We start from the raw sequence: 6467 nt of genomic DNA, 5'->3' as shown, positions 1-6467 counted from the left end.
GAAGTATTTTCGTCTTTTGCTGGTCTCCGCCGACAAATATCTCGAGCTTCGATCGCTTCAAATTTTGTATTTTAATGGCATCTGGGATCTTTCCTTTTTTAATGCTCTTTAAACTATTCCGAACAGAGTAGCAACGATAACTGTGTCTTTCTTTCTCGAAGATTGAAACCACGATGACCACGATGGATCCACGAACCCGCCATTTGTATCAGACAGATTTAAAATATAAACTTCTGCGATGACAGCTTTGAGAAACGGAAAGAAATCACTTTCCATGGACTCTCGTGGTTTATGAAACCATTCGCTCGACACGGCGAGTCAAATTTGGCTCAAATCGAGCGGCGGTCTGCGAATTTGATCGATAAAGGCGAACAGAACGTGGATTAGCCGCCATGCTCAAGTCACAGATTTGAAATCTGATTAACACAAGCACCATGACGTCAGCGGAAATTAGAACCCATGACCTGCTATGTATTTCAGAGTCTCATGAATCTCGTCATGTTATGCCAATTGACACCTGTCAAAACAAGGTATCCACTGACCAGTATCACGTGACCATATCGCGGGCTCAAGTTTAGAGCTCATCGAAGTCACGTGTTTTTTTTTAAAGCTGACTGCTGATCAAGTGCTGGTTTTCGGTTGGATCGCAGGTTCATGACAGATTAACTTGTTGTAAATAGGAGTAGTTGTCCGGAAGCCAGTTAAAGCTAACCCAGGATTAAAAGTTAACCAAAGTATAAAGTTTTCTTCTATACAAATGTTTTTCACTGTCTTTGTTTTCGGTGGTTTGGGATTATTCAAACTCAAAACCGAAGGCCAAACAATATACAGAAATCAAAATTCTCGCGTATCCTGAGCTAGTTTAATACAGCTTTGAACAACCTGGCCCAGGAGCTCTGCTTTTAGGCTTGGTGAGATCTATATATTATCGGATTCACGAGCAGTTTAAATAATATGGTTTTAACGATATGTTTTAAGGTGGTAATTAAATCAGAATAGATGAATGAGTGTAGTTAAAAAGATCAACGCCTATACTTAGTTGTGCGGTTTTCGCGTCGGTGGATGGCTAAATGACCGCGGCGAAGTAAAACGTTACGCAAAAAAAATTAAAAACTCAACCAAAGTGGTTTACTACGCGACTTTTCACAAACTTTACAACGCTTTAATCCTCATTCAAAATGATATCATTGACTCCAACAACATTCTAGTCACATATCAATAACTTTCTGCACGCGGATTAACGCCCAAAGGGGAAACAATCGTAACAGAAAAAAAAAAAAAAGAACAAAAATAAAGAAAACGAAAACAAAAGAAAAAAACAACGACAACAGCAAGAAACAGAAAGATGAAGCGCTATTAATTGTAGAATTGTCATATCTATTTTTAAAAAAATAGCTTGGCGTTGTATGTCAGCGTTCTTTAATCAAACAGGCCACCTAACAATAGCAAGATTCTGCGTCAATCTTTTGTCTTCACTGGTGATAATCTTCTTTGTCGCAGTTCAGAGCACGAGCGACTTCACAGATGTTTCTTCTCCGGGAGCGAACCAACTGAAAACAAAGATGCCGCTTGAGTATATCAAAGAAACAAAGGCAGTACGTAATGCTATAAGTAAATCTTAGTAGACTTTCATCTATAGAGATTTTATTATAAAGTGCTTTTCTTTTCACCCTGTGGCTGCAACAGGTGAAAACTGAAATCGGCTTGTTCTTGATGGCAGAGCGGTTAATTGGTTGGGAATAAATTCCAAATCAAGACTCATGCCAGAACAGAATAAAAAAACAAACAAAAAAAAAAAAATAAGCAAACAAACAAACAAAAAAACAAAAAAAGGAGGGAAAAATCGGTTGCCTATATATATAACACTTGCATTCTAACAACGCCTCTGAAAGAATTGTAGGAAAAATACCTACGATTTAAGACACTATTGTCGCTACAAGTCGATGGTCAGGGTGACTCCTACAATAGTCTACTGAAATGGCAATGTCAGTCGTGTTTTTGAATAGTTAAAAATATTAAAATATTGAAGAAGTTAAAATATAATACAGCATGCACATAAAATGTATTCGAATATATTACAAGACATTTTCAAAACGTTCTAGAGACGGTAAAATGTTCACGGTCTGAGTTACTTTGTAAAAAGTTGTTCACTAAAAGTTTCTTAAAGTTTCTCTCATGTGTGATAGTTTTAAATTTGTCGTCTAGACAGTTCCACAGGTAAGTGGCACTTGCATGAAATGTTCGTAGACCTGCGTTGGAGCGACATTTCGGCACCGCCAGATGATCATGAAAAGAAGCTCGAGTAGAATGGGTGTTTTTCACATAGGTTCTATAACTTGTAAAATAATGCGGACACTCCCCATTCACAATTTTAAACATCCAATGTGCATATCCAGTTTCTATTTTTAGGCTGAATACCCTTATTTTTCTGCCGATTTCAGACTTAAAATATTCTCGTGAATATTCTTAAATCATTGTGTATGACATTTCCGTTTTAGAATGTATTGGGATATCGATTTCAAGTGTTTGGTGTCAAGATGGAGTTGTAGTAATTTTGGAGCCAGACTATGGGTAATAAATTCTGATCTGACACAAAAAAACTTGTTGCAAAAATGTTGTTAGCATCCAATATGCGACTAACGCTGTTTTTGTTGCCGTTTGGCTAGTTTTACCATTTAGATGTAATTGTATTGCATTTACAAACTTTCAACACGCAGTTATGTTCTTTTCAAAATCAGTCTTGGTCTGTGTTTTTTTCTTAAAATATTCTTAAAATTTCGCAAATTTCAGCCTCGATATTCCGATAAAATAAATTCTTATATAAAAAAGAGTATATTTGAGCTTAACGGAAATATTAAATACACTGATTATGCCGTTTAACCAACAATGAAATCTTATAAAAAGGCTTAGTAAATTTCTATTACCTCCGATCTCCAGTTTAATATATCTCGTTTCCCTGGGTAGTTCGCGCAGTCCGGTCTGTATGGACACCGCATAATTGACACAGCAGCCTCACCATCTCGCGTACAAGCCAACATGAAAACTGTGGCAGCAAAGCACAGGAAAACGGAGCACGAGAAGTTAATCATTGTGATGGATAGAGAGGATCAGGATCAAAGATCGATGAAAGTTGCCGCTAATGGACTTTGATGAATAATATGCACTGTGCGATTTGTAAAACTCTTTTTATAGGCATCGTCTGCTGGTTCGCCTCCTCGTTAGGTTGAATGACAGATTAGTTTTTCTGATGCAAAGCATTTAGCGTTCTATTAAAGGTTAAGTGGGAGGTTTCGCAGATGGATTAGTATTTAATTATTACTAACAAAAGGCAAATTATAAGCGCTCGAGATTCTCAGGTTTTCTAAATCTATAGTCGCCACTATTAAAAGTTTCTCTGATTAATGCGATATGTGGTACCTTGCGCGTGGTTGCGATAAAATAATGTGGTGACGACTTCATCGCGATTTCGAGGTGTTTCAGTAGTGGATTTTGAGAATGTAGGCGATGACCCCATTCCAGTGAATACAAAGTCGGCGACAAACTATGAATAAAGATTTAACGGCGATAACAGTGGTGTAGTTTTTTCTTCATTTAAAAACGTGTTAACCAAAGGTAAATTTCAATTGACACAACGTTTCATAACTACAACCTTAGAATTACTTTGAAAACCCGCAGAAATTCGCCATCTTTACCGAGGAGTGCTCAAAAACGCGTATGTCATCGTATAACGGCACACAAGGAAATAATCATTGTACTCTCTTTGTTTCACAGCTGTTGGCTAGCTGTAGTATAGTACTTGGCCATTGATATTGGTTTCTTTTGTATCGGTACAAGAGGGTAAGACTTAAAAGGTAGATGACCCAACTACAGCCTTTTCGCCCGTCCGTTTTTTTTTTTTTTTTTTTTTTTTTTTGTGGCAAACGATTAAAGAGAATTTAGAATGTTCTTCGCTAAAAGCATTTGGGGGCGTAAATGTTCGGGCATTTGAAGCATTTATCTCGTACATACATAAAACCAACAGACCCCTTCTGTTTTAAGCCGTGGATAACATTTTTGTTCCAACTAAAACAGCTTGATTATTCGAGTGAGAGTGGAATCGTGCGCCTTTGTCAATTATCAAGCGATAACAATCACAAGATAATGTATTTGTTTTCAAAATACTACAACACGACTCAACTAATCAAATGCACGAATGAGAAATAAACCTAGCTAATTTATACTTAATGACAAAGAACAACGTGCTTTAACACTGGCTTCGCAGCTGTTAATTCACAATGACTAATGAATTGTTTGGCGCCAGAAATTGCGCGTTTTGTTATAACTGAAGAAAAATCCATTAACGCGGTACATCCGCTTAAAGTTTAATCAAACCTCTCATTTCCTTGACAGTCACCGAGGAGGCAAATAGCCTTTTTGTTGTTAACGAGATTGTGATTAATTGAGTGACGCAATGTGCTCATCCAAAGATCCGTTCTGTTCTTCGCGATGAATTTGTTCTCGGTTTCGTCAGCTTTTCAAGTTAGCTTCGTTGTTTCAGTTTTCCGTTTGCTTGATCGGTCAAGATATGCTGAAACTAATTTGTCAACTTCGCGTTTTTTTCTGGGTAGACTGGGTTGTGGTAAGACATTCTCATCTACGGACTCTTTCATTATAAACCGGACATGACCGACTCAATAAGGATGCGGAACACATGCATAATTTTTCCATTATACGTTTTGAGATCCGTTCTCAATTATTAGAAGCAGTTATTTGTGGTTGACAATAGGCTAAACAGGTGACCGAGAGAATAGGGGTTCCTTTTTTACGAGTCAAATTATCTTTTGAGATTGCCATTACGACCCCCTTTTTTTTTTCGAAATTCAAGTTTTAAATAACTCGAAGTTTGAATATGGGGCATGGATTGTCGAAAATCGTGATAACAATTTCTTTTCAATTAATTTCAGATAAATTGTTGAACCTTTATCTATACTTTCGCGAAAATCTCTTCGACCTCTTTTATAAATAATTAAGTGAAAACGGCGTGCTCAAATGGATCAAGCAACACGTTGTACGGCACGGCAAACCTTTGAGGCCCAACTGACTAGTGGGGGGAAAACCCGTCAGCATTTTATTTTGTATACCAAGATTGTTTTAAGAGTTTTTTAAATACTCAAGCAGCATAACTCAAAGTAGGAAATGCATTACTGAGAGGAAGCATGAATAATCCAAGAACTGACGTTAAAGAAGCTATTTTAAGGATATATTTGTATATTTTTTAATTCAGGAGACTGCTTCAATGCCATCTGGCTATACATCTAATGCTATTCTTTGAAAAAAAAAAAAAAGGCCAGAAAAAAGTGCAAACTGTCACACAAGGCTATCTCAGGTAGATAAGAGCCGATGATTAGAATCGTTGACTGGATGGAGGCAATACAAAATATATATGCATATACTTGCGAAGGAAAATTGCGGAAAGAAAATAAAAAAAGGATAAAACGCAGCAGCATGAATGGGATCTTACAATAAAAATTCCCGCAAGGAAAATTTGAGCAAAAACAAATGCGTGTCGCTTAAGAATTCTTCATCCCCATATAACTGTTTAAATAGTCCGTAGGGGTTTATACTTTCAAATTTAGTAGAAATAAAATGTACACTGCGGCGACAAACATGACAAACAACGCATGACAAAAAACTTGAACTATGATTGTACAAACTTGACGATTTGTATGTTTTGAAAAACATCTTTATAGAGACCGCGTTAAACTAAATTTAAATATAATGTTGCACACTGCTGAAAGCTTTTCCAGGAACATGAAATAATAAATTCAATGGCATACAGACTTCGGTTGAAATCTGCAAACAATAAAAACCAAGCTTGGAAAGAAATAGTTTCTCGCTGCTATCGTTTTCATCAAAGGTAGGTGAACTCGCGCATCAACAAAGTCTCTTTTATCTTAACATGGATAACGTCCTGTTGCCAAAATTTCGAAAGTATCCATGTAGGGCGAGCGTTGTTTTGTAGTGTTTGTGTTCGCAGTCAGCTTTTTTATTCCTACTTGAGCTGAAATGGCCATGGAATAAGAGTGCTTATTGATCGACATTCTGATTGGTTCCTTAAGCGGTCCGAAAGGGTCACTGGATCTTTTCGGCAATACGGCGGCCATTTTGACTTCTGTTGTTTCAAATAACTCTTATGGGATGCTTAGGGGGCAATATAATTCAAAATGGCGGCCGTATTGCTGAAAAGGTCCATTCCTTCTATGAGACGCGCCTGCAGGGAATCATGGTATAGTTGTATTCAGTCAAAACAATATCCAGTCCAAGATGATGAATACAACTACCATGATTCCTTGCAGTCAAGTCTCATAGAAGCAATGGGCCATTTTGCGACACGGACTGCTTAGATATGGACCGCTCAGAGATAGTTTCGGCATATTGCTTTTCCAAAACATTAACTGCACAAAAAAGACAATTTCATCTTAGATACA

General features: G+C 37.2%; 1 long non-coding RNA gene across 1 annotated transcript; it reads right to left on the bottom strand.

The window, feature by feature from the left end:
* Window positions 1-1140: 1140 nt before the first annotated feature.
* Window positions 1141-3580, bottom strand: LOC149108869 (uncharacterized). Its single transcript, XR_016208802.1, has 2 exons — window positions 2925-3580; window positions 1141-1550 (listed from the first exon to the last, which is right to left on the bottom strand). It is a non-coding gene; the product is annotated as an uncharacterized LOC149108869 (long non-coding RNA).
* Window positions 3581-6467: the final 2887 nt, after the last annotated feature.

Source organism: Orbicella faveolata, unplaced genomic scaffold, assembly GCF_042242905.1.
Source record: "Orbicella faveolata isolate gen_17 unplaced genomic scaffold, um_ofav_v1 contig_25, whole genome shotgun sequence".
Taxonomy (NCBI): domain Eukaryota; kingdom Metazoa; phylum Cnidaria; class Anthozoa; order Scleractinia; family Merulinidae; genus Orbicella; species Orbicella faveolata.
Note: the sequence above shows the minus strand (reverse complement) of the source record. Positions and strands in the feature narration are given on the sequence as shown.